At 40.9% G+C, this 23,517-nt stretch overlaps 1 pseudogene; it reads left to right on the top strand.

Annotated features, from left to right (window-relative positions):
• Window positions 1-2,299: 2,299 nt before the first annotated feature.
• Window positions 2,300-22,995, top strand: LOC123784563 (COP9 signalosome complex subunit 3-like; annotated as a pseudogene).
• Window positions 22,996-23,517: the final 522 nt, after the last annotated feature.

The raw sequence follows: 23,517 nt of genomic DNA, 5'->3' as shown, positions 1-23,517 counted from the left end.
GAAATTCCCCAAATTTGTATTTTACATGAAAACTTCTGGAAAACTTAGACTATGAACTGAATCTAATACCAATCAGATTAATTGATGGTGAGCTTGTTGTTAATGTGCTACGAGAATCCCCACTGAGAGCCCTTCCAGAAGAACTTTACCACCCTTACTGGGTTTTCGTATTTTCCCCATCATACAATTTCATTTGGCTGAACACATAACTATGTTTTATGGAGGCTCCAGTGCAATTGTTTTAGAGGTAATTCCTGCAAAGAAAAGAATCCTGTCACTAAGAACCCTCATCACTATAGCAGTCCATTCTTCTGTGTTAGGGAGATGTGAGCTGTAAGACCTCCATGAGTTAATAGCTCAGTGGAGAGACAATATTTGCAAACAAGAAAAAAGAGTAAAATAGGAAACTGGCTATATCCACAAGTTAAACTGAAGACACAGATGAGAAGTAAAGCCAGATATCGGTGGGGGGAAAAAGTCATTGCAGTCACAAATCCTGGGACTGGACATGCTGCCCTCTGAGTTTATTCACCCATGCATTCAGTACTCACTGGGTGACTCCTGTGTGCTAAGCACAGTGTTAGACTCTTAAGAACAGACTGGAACCTCGAGAAGTTTGCAATGTAGTCGAGATCGGAGGAGAAACGATGTAGATGAGTAGTCATGCTGCAATGTGAGCAAGGCCACTCTAGAGAAATGCCCAGCTTCCATGTGTTAGGGAGGGAGGGGGGCATTTCAAATGCCTTGGCAATGTGGTGAAGAAAGTGCTGAGAATAAAAGTAATTTATTAATTAAAGAAATATTGCCTTTGGATAAATGCCTGGAAGTAGAACTGCTGGATCATAGGTTAGTTCTATTTTTAATTTTTTGAAGAAACACCAACTCTTTTCCGTAATGGCTGCACCAATTTACGTTTGTACCAACAATGCAGATGGGCTCCCTTTTCTCCACATCCTCGCCATTTGTTACTCCTTGTCTTTTGATGGCAGCCATTCTAACAAAGGTACGGTGATATCTCGTTGTGGTTCTGATTTACATTTCCCTGATGATAAGGAATAGCCAGCACCTTTTCATGTACCTGTTGACCATTTATATGTTTTCTTTGGAAAAATACGTATTCAAGTATTCTGCCCATTTTTAATCAGATTTTGTTTGTTTTGCTATTGAGTTGTATAAGGAAATCCAAATAGGATTGCAAAGAAATATCTGCACTTCCATTGCAACATTATTATGATAACCAAGATATGGACACAACCTAAGTGTCCACTGATGGATGAATGGATAAACAAGATGTGGTATGCATACACAATAGAATGCTGGTCAGCCATGAGAAAGGAGATCCTGCCATTTGAGAAAACATGGATGAACTTTGAGGACATTATGCTAAGTGAAATGTCAGAAAGAAAGACTAATACTGTACAATATCACTTAAAAAAAATAGGGAGTAGTGTAGTGGTTAGCAGGGGCTAGGGACTGGGGGAGATGGGAAATGCTGGTCAGAGAGTATAAACTTCCAGTTATACGATGAAGATGTTCTGGGGACCTCATGTCCAGCATGCTGACCACAGTTAATAATATTATATACTTGGAAGTTGCTAAGAGAGTAAGTCTTAAATGTTCTCACTACAGAGAGAACAGTGTAGTGATGTGATGTGGAGAGGTGTTAGCTAAGACGATGGTGGTAATTTTGTAAAATATCAGATCAACATATTATACATCTTAAACTCACCCAATGATTTATGTCAATTACATCTCAATAAAGCTGGAAAAAATATTTATTGAGCATCTACTTTATGAATTCTTACATAGGTTTTTTAAATTTTTATTTATTTATTTTAGAGAGAGGAAGAGAACACGAGTGGGGGGAAGGAAAGAAGGAGAGGAGGAGAGAGAATCTCAAACAGACTCTGCACTGATCACGGATCCTGACATGGGGCTTGATCGCACGACCCTGAGATCCTGACCTGAGCCGAAATCAGGAGTTGAACACTTAACTGACTGAGCCATCCATGTGTCCCAATTCTTACATGGTTTTAGAGATATGTGCTACATGTTTGAATAAAATTAAGTGCTTCAGGAGTTAAAAAAAAAAAAAGGAAATTTACTATGTCTTTGGAAAAGAGGATTTCAAAAGAAGACTCCATAAGGGAGAAAACTACTGAGCTGAGTGCATTTTTTGATAAAAAAATTAAAGTAGACCATTGCAATAAGAAGCACAGCAACATAAAAGGGCGTCCGTATGAGGAACAGAGGAATTCCACCATGCCAAGACCAAAGGAGGCCAGAGTGAAGGACGAGAATGGGAGAGGAAGCAGATGAGACCGGAAAATTAGATTGGGGTCAGGTAACAGACATTGTAGGCCAGATTATGAGAGCGCTAAGTCAGCCTCCAAGAGCTTGATATGAAAGCCATGGAAATGAATGATGTCTTCAAGGAAGAAAGTACACATTAAAAGTAGAAGAGCTAAGAGTAGAGAAAGACTAATCCACTTCCTTCCATAAATTTCCTTAGGAAGGCCAGGAAGAATTGCCCACATTAAGTGCTAATTTTACTAGTCTTCACCTATGACACGAAGATTATTGATGCACTATTAGCGGGCCCCAGCTTTAGTGGTTTTCCCAGCAGTGGGGATGAATTTGCACTAAATGTCAAGATTGCCTTGTTACCACCTTTTCAAAAAGGCTGAGAGTTATTAACAGTTGTAGGCCAGGCTTTAGATTCAGACAAAATTCGGAAGTAGGCAAATTGTTTTTTAGTTCCTACCAACTTTGCAGATGGAGAGGGGTGGAGAGAGAGACAAGGAGAGAGAGGGAGAGAGATGGATGTTGAGAAAGGGTAAAAACAACATTCCTTTGGATTACAAATCTGTATATATTTCAAGGAGAATGGAACCTATTTCTAATTGAAGTAATTATAACTCAGCAAAATTTGATTTGGCAAGAAATAATGAAACACTAATTCCGTACAACTTTGTTTCTAAACCTCCTTAAATCTCTTTCGTTTGCAGTAAGAATTCATGACTTGCCAGCTCAGAATCTTGAGAGACTGGAGTTTTGTTCCTGGCAGTGGAATGGCAAACTACATTCTACCACTCCTAATTGTAAGAGAGAGAGGATTCTTGTCAGATCATTCTGAACATAAAGCAGTTATGCAGGAACGGTGATTTCTGAGAATACAAATGTGCGACTGTGAGCCAATTTCATTCTTCCGAGATGTGCGTCAGAGGGAAACACAGAACATGGAAAAAGTTTGCTAAAATAACAATGAGCAAAACCCTGTAAAACAGCTACTTTGATTCTTTTAGACTGGCTGGCTGCCTGGAAGGTGACCTTGGGCAATTTCAGAAGCAAAGAAGCAGAGATTTGAGCCAAAAGTTGATGAAGGGTATGTGAAGAGAGGGGCAAGCAGTTACGGATTTCTCAGGAGCAATTGTGAACACTCCTCGGGGACCAAGGATTGGTTGCATGATAGTCATATGTAATTTGAATATGCAGGAGTGGAACAGTTGCTCATCATAATATATGTGACATCTCAGTTTAATTTTTATTTTCCACTGATGATGTTATTTGCACCCACATTAATGAATGTTGACAATCTATTAGTTCTAAGAATGAAAATAAAAATATTTTGGCCTTACTCATCCTTAAATGAATTTATTAAAAAGCTCTTGATATTCCCTATATATTCATGTTGGGGACAACTGATTTTAATTTGTCTCTTTGAAGTCTTCTCAGAACATTCATTAAGAAAGGCAAGACTGCAAGAATTCGTACATCAACGATTTTATGCATGACAAGTTTCTTGAAAAACACTTAAGGACTGCATGATTCTTGACAACACTTACCACCAGATGATTGCAATTTGCTTACATTAAAAAAAAAGCATGTGCATTTGATTCAAGTTTAAAACAATGTTGAAATCTCCAACTTGCCAAGACATAAAGTCAGAAATGTCATCTGTAGGAAAAAGAAAAAAATCACTTTAAAATGCAATGTTTATCATTTCAGAGGAAAAAACAATCATATTCAATTTAATATAAATAAAAATATCTATGCTGTGTAGATAGTGCTGATTATTTCCATTATCCGGTCAATAGTAGAAAGAGAATCATGATGAGAAATGGATGGGAGTTGCAGTTTTCAGCAAATTTATAGTTCTATTGCATGTTAGCAGATGAACTTTAAGTGAGAGGTGGTGTTGCTTACTGGGAAGTTTTTACAAATAGATTCATTATAAATAATGCTGTGGCCTGCAGGCTCCACACCGCGCCCAGTGCCTCTTCCCATCGCACTGCTGGGACGCACTGCACATTCTCCCATTCTGCTAAAGCGTGGGACAGCTCTGGATTCCCTATCCTCACTTGCCTACTCCCAGTCTGTTATGGGCTGAATTGTGTCCCCCCCCCGAAAGGTGCTGAAGTTCTAACCCCATACCTGTGAATGCGACTTTATTTGGAAGTCGAGTATTAAAGGCTGATTAAGTTAAGATGAGGCCATCAGGACGAGCCCTGATTACATATGATTTTGTCCTTATAGACAGGGGAAATCCGGCCATAGAGGGAGAATGGTAGCCCCAAGGAGCTGTGAGCAGCCGGGAGAAGGGTCTGAACAGATTCTCCCCCAGCACCTTCAGCCGGAGTATCCGGATTTCAACTTCTAGCCTCCAGAACGATGACAGTAAATTTCCGTCGTTAAAGCCACTCAGTTTACGGTGTTCCGTGACGGCAGCCCTAGCAAACCAACGAAGTACCCCGTTCGTTCTACTCCACGGCACTCACTGTTTTTAAAACACCACGTGATTTTACCACTTCCTCAGTGATGATGGGGCTGCATGACCTCCTGCACCTAGAGCGCGTCGGACACGCAGTAGGTGCTTCTAATTATTTGTTGAAAAAAATGATAAATGACCAAATTAATTACCTCCCAAGTTAAGAAAATAACCTCATTCAAAACACTAAGAAAATACACCATCTGTCTTCAACCTGCTTTTCCAATCTTTTCCACGTCTCGTACAATACAACCCAACTTGTCTCTCGGCTGCACTTTCAAAACATTGAGTTTATGCACTTCACCAGAATATTTTCATGCTCTGTGTATCAGATGCTCTGTGATGTTTGTTTTGCACTGACTTTCTTTTATCCCCTGCTAGCTTCTTCTTCAGATTTTAACTGGTCACAGCCTACATATTTAAGGCCTGTAACCCCACCTGCTCCGTGGGCCCCATTATGATTCCCCAATTCAATGTTCGATCTGCTCTCTCTGGATCCTCCAGCACTTTGGTGACTAGTTTCAGGCCATTTATAATCTTCCTTGAGATGTGGCTGTCTGGGAACTAGGTGTAGGTCTACAAGGAAATGATAAATGATTTGAGGGCTGGGACTGTGTGGCATCAGATGAGCACGTCACATAGTAGGAGAGAAAGTAACACACACAGTAGATGCTTGGTCCATACTTTCAATTAAATTATTATAAAGTAATGAAACGTATTTAAATGTGATACCAGGACGTTTTTGCCGAATTTTGCAGGAAAAAGAGAAAAGTGGCAACAGAAACAGAAGTTGCATGAGGGCAGCCCCTCGAGACCAGAGGGGGCAAGAAGAGGGATTCTCCCCGGAAGACTCCAGGAAGCAGCTCTGCGCCCACCTTGATGCTAGTCCGGTAAATTTCATTTCAGAAATACGGCCTCAGAACCGTTGTGGTATTCATGCGTGTTGTTTTAAGCCACTTGTTTTGTGGCAATTCGTTAACAACAGCGAGAGGAAATGAATACAGAACTGAAAGTGTTACTACTGGATACACCTGAGAAATGCTGTGGAGAAAAGGGCATTGTAACCAAATATACTGGCCGTCGTGGCATATCCCTCCTGGAGATGCAAAATTCAAGTCAGCGTATTGGGCTCTGAGGAGACAAAGTAAAGAGTCTGTTCAAGCCAGCACTTAGCAAGAGTATTTGGTCATATAACCACCCCTCCCACACGCACACGTACCGACCACACAACACCTATTAGCGGCCCAAAGCACGCATTTGGGGAGTGCTAACGCAAGCAGACAAGATCAGGCAGGTGTTCCCACTGCTCCTCACTGCAGTACCACAGCGGTGTTTCCTCGGGGTGCGCTCAATCATCACCAGCCGACGTAGAAACTTCGAGTTCCCCAAGTTAAGCTTATCTAGAGCCACGCCGTGTTCATTGTGAAGGTTCCCACCGAAAGGGAGTAGAGAGCACGCCATGAGCTCTCTATTTTTAACATAGTAAAGGTATTTTTAACATTCGAAACATCAGTGCTTTCGATCTGTAGGAATTTTAAAATGGTCAGATTCTAAATTGTCCCGTTCTAGGGACAGCATCAAGAACTCCTTTGAGTTAGCCACTTATTTAAGGATCTCCGTAGGTACTCATGACGTGCTTTCCTCCACAGGTCCTTCTGATTTCCTGGAACCGAGTGGGCGCAGACAAATGGAGGTGGGAGCGCCCTGTGCCGCTAGCGAGGGAAGCTGAATGCTCTAGACGTACGGTCTGCCTCCGCAGGTGTTTTGGCCACTTGGGGTAAGTTCTCCCATTTTTTTTCCTTAAAGCTGAATTTTCTGATTCTAAATCATCAAAAACCACACCATGAAAGCAGAATACTCTGGATCATCCTGTGAGGTTGTTGTCCTATTTTCCTTAAAGCTTCATAGAGGGAGAGGTGTTATCTAAAATCCATGGTTTTCGTACTGTATGAGTGCCGACTAACTCATTTACTTTATTCAACCCAGATGTACTGATTGCCTAATATCTGCAAGTTTTGAGGGCTACCGCCGTGAGGGAAAACAAAAACAAAAACAAGATGCAAAAACCCCTATCCTTGCCTTCATGAATCTTACAGTGTAGGGGGTGGACAGGCAGACAGTAGTCTCAAAATTAAATAAATCTACTGGGCAAGCCGCAGAATAGACTGTTACTGGTAACTGAATTACAACAGCTTTCATTCAAGTACATAGTTAGGGCGCCTGGGGGGTCAGTCGCTTAAGCATCTGCCTTCAGCTCAGGTGGTGATCCCTGGGTCCTGGGATCGAGTCCGGCGTCGGGCTCCCTGCTCAGCGGGGAGTCTGCTGCTCCCTCTGCGCCTCCCCCTGCTCCTGCTCTCGCTTACTATCTCTCTCTCAAATAAATAAATAAAATCTTAAAAAAAAAAGTCAGGTCATACTCAGAATCAAAGACAAGCAGCTTTCTTTCAGAGAAAGTTTATTAGTACACATAATGTTGCTTATTTCAAAACCAGGGAACTCCTCAGGGCTTATGTCATAAAATGGATTAGGTCTCCTCACACTTTTTCAGAACTTAAGTTTTAAAAGAATCACTCACGAACATAAAGCATACACTTCCGGGTAATCACCAAAACGCAAAATGCAGAACATTGCTGCCCATCCCCTGGGGATCAAGTAACAGCTAGGGCGCAAAATGTAAGGAGTCACCAGAGAACTCAGTACTCAAGATAAAGTACTCTAAGAGGATTAACTTTTTTAAAAGATTTTTTAAATTTATTCATTTGACAGAGAGGGGTGGGTGCAGGCAGAGGGAGAGGCAGACTGCCCGCTGAGCAGGGAGCCTGATGCGTGGACTCGATGATGGTGACCTGAGCTGAAGGCAGCCGTTCAGCCGACTGAGCCACCCAGGCGCCCCCGTAAGAGGATTGATTTGGATAAAAAAGCAAAATGAGTACAAAAACACAGGATGAACAAAATACAAAACTTGAAATAAAGCTGGAATCACTGTCACCGATATCTGACTCAGCACAGCACTGGTCATTACCCTTCCTCAGCTAACCTCAGTGTGGCTGTTGCCGGTGTGTCCATCCAGATTCAGCCCCCCCCAACCCTTCTCCACAGGGTTTGTACCTCAGGAAGCTGATCTTCAGCGCCTCGCATCAGTGTTCTCTCTTGCTCTCCGCCTTCTGGTTAGGATCAGCCAGTGGAAATTTAGCGCACACTAGCAGAAGATAAAGAAGTAATGAGATAGGGGTATTTATTCCTTGGTTCCTTTTCTACTGGGTGGTGGGCTGGGCTAGGCTCCATACCAAAGGCCACAGCTCAGCTTCCCCCCTGCAGCTTACAGCCCCCTAGCCCTGCTCTTTTGAGCCAGGGAGTGCTGATGGCTTTATCTTTTTGTGAGGATGCTTCTCCATCTCTCCTGGGTCCCCGTAGCCCCATCTGCAGCTCCGTAAATAGATTCTTTATTAAACTCTCCAAGAATATCCTGTTTGAATAGGCTAAATAGTCCCTGCTGGGACCTGACAGCCTGGTACCAAGCCAGGTCGTCTGCATGCAATGCCAAAACACAAACCATGACTAAGCAGTATCTTAATTTACAGTCTATGATTAAGAACTTAGTATGATGGGCCCTTGCTCCCAAAGCAATGTCTCCTTATGATCCCTCAAGTACTGGCCTCGCTACTTTGCCCTCCCAGTCCAAATCTGGCAACTTGTTTGTTTCATAGATGTCGAGCAATTTTCTGAGTTTCTTAATGCTGGATAAAATAGTTGCATGATTAATGCAGTTGAGAAAATTTTGCAAATACATGTTGAACTTGGATGATATGAAATGTCCATTTCATCATTCAGACATTCAATGCAAATTTCCCGATTTCTAGGCCAACTGCACAAAAAACGTTTGGTTGTTTTGTTGCTTGTTTGTTCGTTTTTCACCTGATAGGTAATTAGATCTCTGATGTAATTCCGGAATGGGCCCTCAGCTGAAACAAACACAAAGGAACGATTTGGATGACTGCGTCAGTTCTCATCTCGCAAACCATGTGCTTTTCACGTTAATACTAACAAAACGGTATTCGAAACAGCCTTGTAGACAAGGCTGTAGATAAAATATTTATCTAATACCATAATTCTTTCTCATGAAGATCATAAAATTTTGGTAACTTAATTTTTTCATTGTCAGGTATGTGGCAGTAATTCAGACAATATTATACTAAATTTTCTTGTTTCCCAAATTTTAGTGAATGTTTCTAAGCTTTAATTTTCAAGTATGCATTTATAATTGCCATCTTTTATCATGAAGAAATAGGCTATTTTATTTTGTAATAGAGTAGTGAAATATAAAAGGGAGTAAAAGAAGGCGGGTATTTATATAAAGTATTAATTTTCATTACACTGTAAGGACACTGCATGTGAATGGAGATTAGTAGAAAATCTATAATGTTCTGATTGTAAAATAGATGTAGTCTACTTATTCCTATCCAACCACGTTTCCCTTTCCTTCTCATATAATACAGGTCATAATGTATTTGTGTTTACGTGGGGGCATGGGGGGCGCACAACTTATTGAAATCTGTCTTATATTCTTCAGTCTTTAAACTACTGGATGTCGTTTCAGAGCTTCATGAAAGACACTAATGTTGACATTAACTTCTGCGTATTTTACAAATATCCTCTATAAAATCAAATGTTCTGGGTCTTCGAATTTGATCAAAATTTTATTTACTCACATTATTTATTATTGCTAGAATTTTGCAAGGTTATAATATAAACCTGAGTACTGAGCCTTCAGAAGTATTCAAACAACTCAAATTCCACAAATTCTTCTCCAAATAAGTCAGAGGGCACAGGGAAAAATGGAACAAATCAGATTTTTCCTATTGAGATAAATCAGTCAGGATGTAATGAAACCAGTCTAGTTCTGGCAGCCACGAGAGCATCGTACTGAAGGCGAACAGTGTGTGTGTGTGTGTGTGTGTGTGTGTGTGTGTGTGTGTGTGTGTGCCTGAGCTGCTCATTTGAAAAAGCAAAGGAGTTTAATTAAATGTGGATTGAGACTCCCAGCCACCAAATCAGCCCCGTTCGACGATAGATGTAAGTAACTTCGTAGCTCGGACTACACACTTAATCCAACCACGGTTTCCGCTGCCAAAGATTGATTGATTGATTGATTAAATAAATAAATAAATCCATCCATCCATCCCTGCACCTTGCATTTACCTGACACCTTGCATTTTTAAGGATCAAAGTGGCAAGTCAGACGAAAAAAACCATGGCTAAGTACGTCACGGTCGAGAGGGGGCCGTGTCTTTGGGCGCCCCCCTCCAGCGCCTCCCTGGGAGATCACCCAACACCACACGCACGTGCTCGTGCTCAGCGGCATCCGTGTAGCAGAGTCTCTCAGGGCTATCACTTCACTGCCCGTACATTTTAAATGTAAATTAGAACACCTACTGGAATGGATTGAAAAGAAAATTCGTACGATCAATTTCACAGGCCAGAGGAGAGCAAACTAATAATATGGATATTCAAACAATAGAGCACATAAAACAGCAAGCAGATCAGGCAATTTGCCCAAAAATTACATACTGTGGGTGACCCAAATCCATTTGCATGTGCCGCTGTGCTACTGTTGTAGGGTTTTGTTTTTTCCTCTGGTGGTTTTAGGGCTCTGGTAAAATTCGACCTGCACGGTTTATGAAAGGCTTCTACTGGGTGCCTTCATTATCACACTGCATTGGCAGAACAGGTGTAATGGTAATCACCTCAAGGTCATGCACTTATCGCCATCATTACCAAACTCGGGGGATCAGAGGCCCCGGGCTCCACGGCCCGAGTTCCCAGTGTGCCTCTGCAGGGAACGCAAGATGGGTCATGAGAATGGCCAAGGTACAAATACCTCATTTCGTTTTGGTTTGGTTTTTCATCCTCTCTGATCACTTTGTTTTTTTTTAATCTCTGTCATTCCCAGGAACATCCATTTTTAGAATTCGGTATAAGGCAGAGAGTTTAGTGACTCTGTGCATACACTTTGGAGTTAGATGCATCTGGGTTTGAATCCTGATGGTGCCATTGGCCTGTCTCCTATTTGGGCAAGTGACGTAACACCAGTAAGCCTTTCTCGGCTGTACGTGAAAATGGAGCCTAACCGAGGGGGCTGTTGCAAGGATTAAACAGCGTCCTACTGAGAGATAGCCTAGCAAACTCCCTAGTGCTACAGAGGGAAGCTGTTTCATAAGTAGCTGCAAGTGTGCTTTTCTGCCTGCCTCTCTCCTTTTCGTCCAGTCAGTCCAGCGCACTCTTCATTTTTCTGTCCTGCTTTTCTATCTGCATCTCGCCATCCACGGCACAAAGGTGCACCAAAACTCCACATCTCCTCCGTCCTCCTTTCCAATAGCAGCTCGCATCAGTGCCGCCCACCAGCTCTGCCATCCAGACCCGCCGAGCTTCTCCTGGTCTGCGCCACGAGGGCCTTGTCTGGATCCCTGCCTTGCACGTGCTCTCTCCTCACTGCGTGAACAAACCTCGGTTCACTTCTTAGGACTCCACTTGAGTGTCGCCTCCTCATCTCCACACTTGGTTCCTTCTTTCTCTGTATCCCCATTGATCCCAACAGCCCTGATCCCCTTGTGTTGTAATTAATTGTCTATGTATTTGTGTCTTTCTCCAGATAACACTGACCAGAGATTAACCATGAGCGTCTCTGAATTTTCATTCATGTCATTTTCCTGCTCTTGTCCTAATATGCTGGCAGTCATAACACGGGAGTTCGATAGTTCTGTTGAGTGACACAGAAGCGGGCAACAGGCATCTCATTCGATGAAACTGAAAGTTGTACAGCGCAGTGACTGTCGTTAATAATACTGTATTGTGTTTCTGAGAGTTACCAAGAGTAGATCTTGAAAATTCTCATCACAAGAAGAACTGCCAACACGTGTAATGACGGATATTAACTAGGCTTACCGTGATGATCGTTTTGTAATATATACACATATTGATCATTGTGGTGAACACCTGAAACTAATATAACATTACATGTCAATTATATCTCAATAAAAAATAAAAACCTTGCTTGCCACCCCACCGGGTCCACCATATACTCACACACCATGCATGAATAAGACAGTCCTTGTCCGCTAGACAGGACACCTCTCTAGAGGACATGTTCATACTCATCTCCTTTGAGGAGAGATGAATATACAAACAGCTAATTGCCATATAATATGCAGTAGAAGGGGCCGTGGGCAGTCAGGGGAGGAGCACTTATTTAAATATGAAAAAGTTAAAAAAAAGCCATTCTGAGTTGAAACCTGTGCTTCTAAAGAACATCTCTAAAGCATTATCAATTATTGTTTATTGTCATCATTTATTTTCAGATTTTATAAGGACAGCAAATTCAAAACTTGTGACCCATGTGAACATCTATGAACTTAATATTCTGGTTAACATAAGCAACTATATGTAGGGATTATTAGTCCTGTGCAATAATTTCAAATTATTCATATTAACATATTCTTAGCACTAAAATTAAATTAACCATAATTGCATCTTTGATGATTCAGAAGACACATTAGAATCCAGCAGTGACTCAAGGTCAGTGTGAAATTAGCTCCTACTGCATGAAGCAAATGGTTATTTGAACATTGTTTGAAATATCTGTAAGTAAGCATTTGCTGAAACATTTAGAATTTTGCCACTCAATATGTAGGAGTACATAGTTGATACTCAAAAGGCCATTGGCTGTCATAAATAACATAATAACATACTCTTATTCTCTCTCTTCATTCCTCTTCTCCAAATCTAAGAATACAACTCTGGCGTGCCTGGGTGGCTCAGTCGGTTAAGTGTCCAACTCTTGGTTTCCACTCAGGTCGTGATCTTGCAGTCATGAGATCGAGCCCCATGTGGGGCTCTGCACTGAGCTAAGCATGGAGCCTGATTGGGATTCTTTCTCTCCTCTCTCTCTGCCCCTCCCTCCCTGTTCATGTGCTCACCTCGCTCACTCTCTCAAAAATGAATAGATAAATAATTTTTTTAAAAGAATACAACCCTACAGGACTAGATGTGTAGATAGACATGAGTAATTTATGCAAAATTAAAGAGATGGCCATTTTATTAAGGTTCATCAAATTCTTTTAAAATTTTTATTTAATTGGCACAGATTTCCAAGTGAGCGCTGGGGTGGTGAGTCAGCTGGAATAAACATCCATTAAGAACTGCACTTAGGTCCTTTTTAATGTGAGTCTTGATGGGTTAGTAATTCCATGAGAACTCTTTCATATTGAAATGTCATTCATTTTCAGAGAAGACAATTCCTAATCACTCTTCTTTGCACTTTTTCTGCCTACTTAATCCAGTCAACAAATTTAAACGAAATATCGTATCTTGGGACTTACACTTTGTCCTAAAAAGTTTGGAACGGATTATACAGAAATTCTTAGGCTAGAACCCCATTACCCATATCTGTAAGAGTATTTAGAGCCATGAAATATAAGTTGAAAAACAGCAGTAACAATAGCGTTTATAGTTTTTGATGTATGTATGGATTATGGATCATATATATTTTACTTTTGCACACACGTATTAGTCAAAGCTATTATGGATAGATTATTCGCCGAAATGAGAGTGGGTATATGAAAAATAAACTAAGGAAATTACAGATCGTTGTATAAAGCTAACCAAATATCCGACTGGCTGCTTCTCACCTGTGTTGCGCGGCTGGCGTTGCTGTCTTCCTGCTGGAATGCGGCCAGCCTCACGAGCTGGTCAGGGATAGGGATTATGCGTATGATTACACAGCACACGAGAACACCGAGTATCCCACAAAACAGACTGATTTCCCTGCATTAGTGTCATCCCTTCCAAAAACCACATCAGCCCCCGCGGAGCATGAGCGCAAAGGAGCCGAGGGCACCAGCGCTGCCGCTTTGTGTCTGCGGCTCCGGGTGCACCTGCGGGCGTCTGCGGGCACCGGCGGCTCCCCGATCGCAGCTGAAGCTCCCCAAAACAGCTGTGGATGGGAAGAAGTTTTAATTCTGAGTGCATACAAAAGGACTCTTCTAAAAACATTCATTGTACAGCACGGGGTAGCCGGGCGAAAATAGCAGCGCTCCTTTTATTCTCTCATTCTCATAAAAATGAAGAGAGTGATTGGACAATACACGGGGCCAAGCTTGATTTCCCCTTTCTCTCTTAGTCTGCTTCATGAGAGGAAAGACGGAGGAGAAGAGCTCCGCTTCTACTGTGTTTATGTTTTGTGTTGCTTTTATAAGATAAAAAAGAATTCAAGTTTTGTAAAAATTCTTTGTATAGGCAATGTAGTCCTATGGTTTAAAAATCAAAATGATGTATAAATAATATGACGGAAAATAACCAGGATTTTGAGTTTCTCTTGTATCCTTCCATGTTCCTTTATATATACGGATTTATCTCTCCCGTTTCTTACTGAAAGGTTGCATACGACAAAGATTGTTCTATACTTTTTTTTTTTTGCTTACAGTGTATCCTGAAAATTTCTTCCATAGCAATATAAAAAATTATTTAAAGAATCTTTTTTACAGGAGCATAGTGTAGAAGTGCCACTGCTTATGCATTAATTACTTTTGAAGTTTAGGAAAATGCAAGCTATAAATTTCATCCCCTTCTTTAAAAATGCAAGCTTTTAAATGAGATAATATTTTAGGCCAAAGGCGAAAAAGAGTTTAAATCCAGTGTTCTAAGATCTTCAATGACTGTCACAGCCACAAATCAGGAGCTGATAGTTTCATGTTCATATTGCAAAATATTATTGGTTCTGGACAGACAAGGTAATTACACGTATATAAAACAAGGTAAAAACACACTACATAAAAAACAGTTTATGCATCAGTATAATAGCTGCTATCTCTAAATACAAAGATCATTCAAAAAACTGGCCACAAATGCAGTTATTTAAAGATTTATTGAGATTATACTTTGCCTAATAATACCGTATTATTTTCAATGACTCGGTATGTATGTTAATAGTTGTTTTTTCCTTTTAAGTAAATAAACTTCTTCCCCTCTATTCCCCGTCTATTGTAAAAATAGGACAGAGCTGAGGTGTTGGGGAATTGCAAATGAGCTTAGTCTATTGTAGCAGTGAATACTTGTTCTCAGGATTTTAAAGCTATACCGTGTTATTTTCAGGACATTCTTTTGGATTATCTTAATCACTAGTTCTCTCTGCTGAGTCAGTAAATTAAAACCAGTGATATCCACATAATTCTCACAGAGACTTGATGATATCCATCCATAAATAGAGAAATGCAAATAAGAAAAGAACCTTCTGGAATCTCTGTCATTTTACAGACAGTTCAACCAAGTGCAGAGAAGTTAAGCAAAGTTGTCCATGATTGTACAGCTGACCAGAATTTGATTTCGAGAAAGTTGATTCCGACTGGTCCTCTTGGTCCTAAGAGACACTGCTTTATCAATAAATATCCATGTGTGTATGCAATGTATTATGGACAGAAAGAGATGAAGAAAAGAATAGGATCTCTTTTTGTAAGGATATGAAAGTGCCAAACTTAGCAGAAGGTTAACTTTAATGCAAAATCACTTTTACATTTTCAAGGCATTTTAAAAGTGAGTTATCAAATTCCTGGCAATTGTTATATGCACAGTGTAGTGTTTGCCTCATTCCTAGGGCGAGGTCAAGTCCTATGTGTTTTCTGGGTGGTTTCAGAGCAGGTGGAGCCATAGAAGGAGGTAGGCAGCCTCTCAGGCATTTTTGGCCTTTGGGTCTGGTAACTGAAAAGCTACTTAGTTACTGTCTCAGACAATCATTTCTGGAAGAAGAGGCATCAGGGATTCAGACAGGTGAAGTTAATTAATAATTATTGAGCACCTACCATATGCTATGGACTATTCTATATTCTGAGAGCATAGTGGTCCTATCTGCCTTGGGGGAAGGACATACTTTTACTAGAAAATGACAGGTGCCGTAAAAAAGGATGATAGAGAGTGGATGGGGTTGTAATTTGAAGCAGGTGGTCAGGGAAGGTGTTGGGGTTGAACCGTGTCCCTTCCCAAATGCATACGTTAAAGTCCTGACCCCCAGCACCTCCAGTGTGACTTTATTTGGCGATAGAGTTCTTACGGAGATAATCAAGTTAAAATGAAGTTGTTAGGTTGGGCCCCAATCTAATATGATTTATAGAAAAGGGGAAATGTGGACACAGAGATACACACAGGGAAGATGATGTGAAGATACAGGGAAATGCCCTGTGAACATGAAGATGGGCGTCTCTAAGCCAAGGAGAGGGCCTGGAACATCATCTTCCCTCACAGCCCTCAGAAGGAACCAATTTGAAAGTGATGAGAAAGTTGGCTCTGAAGCTATTTGTGGAAACACCATTCCAGGCAGAGAGCAAAGAACAGGCCTGAAGCTTGAAGCTCTGTAGTGTGTTGGCGGAACAGCAGGAGGCTGGTGCGGCTGGCGCAGGGGGGGCCGATGGGCGAGCAGCCGCGGTGGGGTCAGAGAGGGAGGGTTCAAGAGAGGGACAGATGTTTGGTGCCTTGTAAGCCATTGTCAGGATTTTAGCTTTGACTCCGAGGGACGTAGGAAGCTCCTGGAGGGTTTTGAGCAGAGGAGGGTTATATGGCTATTACTTCACAAGATCATTTTGCTACAGTGTTGAGCCCAAACCCTGTGAGTGCTGGGGCCGGTAGAAGCTGGAAGAGCATGTTGGTCATACCCGAGCGAGAGATGGTGGTGGTTTGCACCCGGTTAACGAGCTTGAGAAAGGGTTGCATCGCAGACCTCTTTTGAAGGTAGAGCAAACTGGATTGTCTGATGGTCTGGAGGTGGAGTGTGAGAAAAAGAAAGAAGTCAAGACTAACTTGACTTGTCATTGGTGACCCTGATCAGAGCAGCAAAGCAAACGGACTGGAGTGAATTTAAGAGAGAATACGAAAAGAAGGATCTGATACAACGAACACAAACATTTTCAAAGCAATTTCCTGTAAAGAGCAGGGAAACGGGAGAACTAGACAAAAGGCGAGGGGGGGTAAGAGATATTTTGGGGGAAGACTGAAAGTATGTTTGCACGGTCATGGGAATGATCCAGTAACGGGGGAAATTGCTGGCGTTGGTGCTACAGTGCAGGGGGAAGAACTGAGGGAGCAATGACCTTGCACAAAGGAGAAGGGCTGGAATGGAACGCACACTCAGAAGGGCTGCAGGAGCAGCAGTGTTTGCAGGGAGAGCCGAAATTCGCTAGAGCCGCAGAGCAAAGGCACTTCTCTTCCAGCTCCCTTTAGAAAAGTCTCAAAAAAAATAATTTTAAATCGGCCTCACTGGGGCACATGTCCCACCATGGCCAGTTGTGTCCAGGGGGGTAAGGTACTGAAATTGGTAATATTTACTGGCACTTCGTTTCTCTTGGAAGACTTGACCATTAAAACCCTTAAAAAGAGTGAAATTAAAGCAGGCAAAGTAACAGGACACAAAATAGCTTCTTATTTTAAGGAAAATATTTAAAATAATATAGTCTGTAATACTATAATGAACGTGAACGTACTGTGTGTTTCAAACTGGGAACAATGCATCATTATGTTGCTTGGGAGTCTGGGGACAGGAAAGAGGGAAAGAAGTGAGCCAACATAGCAAGAACAGTAAAAACCCTGAATATAAAATTCATAAATCCTGTGTTCCCTGACTTTCTTTTTTTATTCTTTTCTCATTGACTCACTGCTGTACTCTCTTACTTTTAAATTGGGAGAGTTCATCACTGTAGACATTCTCTGAAAGGTGCCTCCTTTGAGATTACGGAAGCAATAGGTTCAGAGGAAGTACTTTGTAAAGTAGGCCGTTGTAGCTTGTTTCAAATCTGTATCACTTAAGTGAAGCAGAGGGGTGAACAGAATTGCTCGGTGGATATTTTGAAAAAAAAACAAAAACAAAAACAAAACTTAGTTGGTCAGGTTAGGCTATTATCGGCCTCCCCGAAGAACTGGGGATCTGATTCCGACGCGTAATTATTCTGCTTCCCTGTTCACTTGAATATATACACACAGTTTTAGTGATGAGCTTCTGGATAAGAGAGGGGCGACTTGGAAGAGCTAGAAAAAGTGGATGTCTATTAATGCGATTCACAACTCAAACACCTAGAGTGAAACCAGACCCAGATGGGAAGGAGCAAAGCTAACAAAGGATTCCAGCTCCTTGACCTGGAACGGAAACCTCAGTATTCGCCAGATGCAAGGAGTTACACTCCAAGAATCCCTAGACATATTTTTAAATGCCTATTCAGCAGAAGCCTTAAATTTGAGTATAGCCTTGATTCTCATCGAGCTACCTGGTTAACTTGGACCAAGCCACTTACCATCTTTGAGCGTTGGCGAATAAATTTCAAAAATCGTAAACTGATGTGAAGCATTAATCACTGTTTATTATGATACTCAACTACATGTGGTTATAGCAATAGGATATCTGCATTATAGGCATATGTATCTATTCTATATATATTACATATATGTGATACGAGCTGGGGATGATTTATTTTATTTTATTTCGGGTCTGTGTTTTGCTGATAAACTGCAGGGACTTAGGCACCATGCTTAGCCTTCATGTCTCCTCATTCATACCTTTGCCCAGTTGTTTTGAGGGTCACATGCAATTTTATATAGCTTGTGGGCACCTAAAACTATAAAGTATTAATATAATTATTTTCGTCCGTGTTCATATTCCACAGCTTTAAATGTTTCCACACACGTTGAAGACTCATAATTATTCTATCTCCACCTTCTATGTCTCATTTTTTGTTCCAAAACCAAAAGAGGAATGATACCATATACATTTCTACTGTTGTGTATCATTATCCCTATACTTCTAGCACTGGATGCAATAGACGTTGAGCTTATTGGAAAAAAAAATGTGACTACATAGAAATGAGTCATACCGAGAACTTCTCGGAAACGTGTGCTATGAGAACGGTTGGTTACACTTCTGCAGCAACAGATCACTGGGCTTGAGGGAGCGTGCTCTTACAACATCAGTGATTTTTCTAAGTACATCAGGATGTCTTGTCAATTGTGAAAGAGACCATCTTTAACTTTGCTCACCATCATGTCTGGCAGAAAAACGTGGAAGGACTCGGTGATCTCATTTTAGGTTCCTTTAAAACTTACAGAAATTGGATCAGTAAACAGGTGCCAAGCTCACGATTGTACATTTAAATAAATAATGATAGATTTAAAACAAATATAAATACTACTATATATAATTCAAGTATTTTTCTGATGTAATTTTTAAAAATTTGACAGAGAGAGAGCATGAGCAAAGGGAGAGGCAGAGGGAGAAGCAGGCTTCCCACTGAGCAGGGAGCCCAGTGTGAGACCCGATCCCAGGACCCTGGGATCATGACCCCAGCCAAAGGCAGACGCTTCACTGACTAAGCCACCCAGGAGCCCTTATTCTGATGTAATTTTAATACAAAACTATGTGTTCATACTTTAATTTCCATTGCATTTTTGTGTACATTTTTATCATCTTCATTGTTCTATAATTGACACACAATAAAATTAACCATTTGAAATTTGCAATTCAGTGGTTTTTCGTATATTCACAGAGTTGTATAGTCATCACCACAATCTAACTCTGGAATATTTTTATCAACCCAAGAATAAACCCATATCCATTAACATTTACTCCATAACCCTTCCTCCCTCATATCCCCCAGCCCTAGGCTAATATACTTTCTGTCTTTATAAGATTCACCTATTCTGAACATTTTTTGTAAGTGGAGTCATGGAGCGGGGCCTGGGTGGCTCAGTCAGTTATGAGTCCTATTCTTGGTTTCAGCTCAGGTCATGACCTCAGGGTCCTGGGATTGAGCCCTGCCTTGGGCTCTGTGCTCAGTGCAGAGTCTGCTTGTCCCTCTCCCTCTGTTCCTCCCCCTGCTTGTGCTCTCTCACTTTCTCTCTCTAAATAAATAAATAAAAGCTTTAAAAATTTGAAATCATGGAATATGTGGCCCTTTTTAACGAGCTCCTTTCACTTACCATAGTGTTTTCAAGATCCATCCATACTGTAGCACGTATCGGTACCTTATTCCTTTTTATTGTCAAATAACATTCCACTATATAGGTACACCACACCTCATCTATCTATTCGTTAAGGGACGTCTGTGATATTTCCATTTTTTTTTTCTATTTTGGATGGTGCTCCTGTGAATATTCATGTGCAAATTTTCGTGTGGACATATATTTTATTTACCTTAGGTATACACCTAGAATGGAAATGCTGGGCCATATGGTAACTACTTAATATTTTGAGGAACTGCCCAAATATTTGCAAAGTGGCTGTGCCATTTTATATTCTTACCAGCAGTGAATGAGGATTCAAACTTCTCCACATCATTGTCAACACTCATTACTATCTTTTTGATTATAACCATCCTAGTGGGTGCAAATTAGTATCTTGTGTGGTTTTAAGTTGCATTTTCCTAATGATCACTGATGTTAAACATTTCTTTATGTGTTTCTGGTCCATCTGTATATCTTCTTTGGAGGAGTGGCTACTCAAGTTCTTTGCCCATTTTTAAATTCAGTCATCTTTTTAGTATTGAGTTGTAAGGAATCTTTATATATTGTAGATGTATAAAAGTCCATGATCAGATATGTGATTTTCAAATAGTTTCTTTTATTCTCTGGCTTGTTTTCTAACTTTCTTGTTGGTATCATTCGCAGCATAAAGTTTTAAATTTTAATATAGTCTAATTTATCTTTTTTGTTGCCGTTGCTTGTGCTTTCGATATTAGAAACCACTGTCTAAACCAAGGCACAGAGATTCACACCTACGGTTTTTCTCTAAGCCTTTTATACTTTTGCTCTTACAGTAAGTCTATACTATATTTTGAGTGGATTTTTGTGAATCATGTGAGGTAGAAGGTCCAAATTTATTCTTTTGCATGTGGATATTCAGTTGTCTGAAGACTATTGGTTGAAAATTATTCTTTACCCATTGATTGGCCTTCACACCCTTGTCAGAAATCAACCGATTATAAATGTATGGGTTATTTATTAATTCTCAGTTCTATTCATTCATCTATAAATTTATCTTTATGCCAGGATTACTGTGGCTTTATAGTCAAGATTTGAATTCAGGACTCGTTCTTGTTTTTAACGGTTATTTTGGCATCCGACGTCCCTTGCATTTCCATATAGATGTTTTGAATTAGCTTGTCAGTTTCTACAAGAAGTCTGGAGGCGCAGTGGTGATTCGCTGTGGCCCTTCCTCCCAGAGTGGCCACCTCTTCCTGCCCAAGCTGCTCTGCCACTTGCGCTGCTCTGGGGAAAACATGGCATCCGCCCTCAATATGTGAATAGTGTTAGGTCTCCGCTCAAAGGCAAAAGATTCAACTTTGTGAATTGATCAATAAGAATAGGGAACTTTTTGCAACTTTTTGTAATTCGTCGTACCTGGACAATATGTTTGGGGCTCAGGATGTCCTAGAACATTTCTTGGGTGTCCTTGGCCTTTTGTTTGTGACGTTTTCTATGCCCAGCATTTCTGGTTTCCAAATATGATTCTTAAAGGTGTAGCTTTTCATTAGTACTTATAATGGGGAGTATATTCAATATGCAACAAATAATTTCACTGGGCTTTGCTGTCAGTTAACAAATGCACTTGTGGAAGCAAATAGCCCTTGGGAGGAATTGGCATCCTTAAAGTAGCAACGGACAAGCTTCAGATGAATACAAACTAACTAACTTCAATACATGCTGATCTTTGCCAGTTTTGCTTCCAGCAAAAATGCTTTCAGTGTGCCCTTCCTTATCTTGACATAGATATGATGGGAATCTGTAAAGAGAATAGAGCTCTACTAATCATGGTTTTTGTTTTCTGTATTTTATGATGTTTTGACAATTTGGGGGGCCCTGTGGACCTGGGGAGGGGTTAGCTAATTCCTACAGACAGCTAACAACTTGCTTGTGCGCAGGCATCTGACACACAAACCAATCAATCCCTCAGCTGTACCTCTGTTTCATTTTCAGACTCCTGAAGTCCAGAACATTATCCCCCTGACCTAAATCACCCCAGATCCAGGTACGGGACAACTAGTGATCACTGCTATAACCCAGAGCCTACCAAAATTATTCAAACTATCCATTGCTAAGCTTGCTTAGCTTGCCTGATTTCCCTTGCCTGTTTCTTCCTTCAAACACCAAAATAAAGGCTTTGAGCCGCACTTCGTCCTTGCTCCCTCTGCCACCTGATTGGACCATGGTGCTTCCCCTGTGGCCCTGTGTGGAGTGGTGTGGGTGTGTCTCTTGGGAACTATTTAACAACAATATTTTCTTTTTTTTTTTTAAAGATTTTATTTATTTGAGAGAAAGCAAGAGAGAGAGAGAACGAGTAGGAGGGAGGATCAGAGGGAGAGGGAGGAACAGACCCCACCGAACAGGGAGCCCAATGTGGGGCTCGATCCAGGACCCTGGGATCTTGACCTGAGCTGAAGGCAGAAGGTTTAAACGACTGAGCCACCCAGCCGCCTGCAACGGTATTTTCTATGGCAATTATTCCTTGATCTATTGGCCTCTCTATATCTGGGGAAAAAAAAAAATCTCAGGTGCATTTTAGAACAGGAGCCCATGATACAAAGCCCTTTCTACTATACTGTTACATGAAAGAATAATGATTGCAGACTAAAGAGCTCTTTACTTCTCCGGACAGGCTAACCCCACGCCTGCCATGGTGATTAGTCATATGCTGGAATCACGTAAAAAACGTATTCTAGCTTCTCTGATACCACTTGGCAGGGTACAATAGCTACCGAAACATAATCTCAGATTATGGGTAGATTCATTAAGTCCCTTAGCAATGTTTACCATGAGTTAGCACAAATGTATTCAACCAATTAACCTTTCAGAACTTTGAAACCTGGTAAACAATTACAGTGAAATTTTTACTTGGGTTAACATCATAGGACTGGAGAAGGAAAACTTGTCTCTCTTTAAAAGAATATTGAAAGGCTTGCAAAGACTTTTTAAACAGTACTGTTATGCGATATGGCAAGTTGTATAGAATCTGGACCTCAAGAGATGGAAGAATATCTACTGCACGTGATAGAAGATGGTGACATTTTTGCAAGTATTGCAAGTATTACTCAAAAGAATCAGTAAACAAGCCATCCAGTTACTCTTGAAACTAATATGCATCCTAATTAAACAAAGGGGAAAGAAATCATCACCCGGGCCAGTGGTTCATGTTGTTCTTGCATTAAATCTACCTTTTTTTATTTTAGATGAAAAATAAAACTTCCGATTTTGGTATGGATTGCATTGACTGTGTGGACGGATTTGAAGAGTATATAGTCTCCGACTGCTGCTATTACACAAACACAGTGGTTGAGTACAGCACAAGGTTATTTTCTTATCGTCCTGGAGGTCAGAAACCCAAAATAAGTGTCACTTAGCTTAAGTCATGATATCCACAGGGCTGCTTCCTTCTGGAAGCAATGAGGGGAGAGTCTGTTTCCTTGCCGTTTCAGTGTCTGGTGGCTGCCTCTGTTCCTTGGCTTATGGCCCCTTCCTCAGTCGTCAAAGTTCATTACTCCAATCTGTGCTTCAGCAAATTCATTGTCTTTTGACTCTGACTCTTCTTGTGTCCTTCTTATAAGGACCATATGATTATACCATGTGTATCTGGATAATCCAGTATAATTTCTCCTTGTCAAAATCTTTAATTAAACCACATCTGCAAAATCTCTTTTGCCACACAAGGGGTCATTCACAGGTTCCAGAGA

The sequence above is a fragment of the Ursus americanus genome, chromosome 27 (assembly GCF_024610735.1).
Source record: "Ursus americanus isolate L20-20 chromosome 27, mUrsAme1.1.p, whole genome shotgun sequence".
Taxonomy (NCBI): Eukaryota; Metazoa; Chordata; class Mammalia; order Carnivora; family Ursidae; genus Ursus; species Ursus americanus.
Note: the sequence above shows the minus strand (reverse complement) of the source record. Positions and strands in the feature narration are given on the sequence as shown.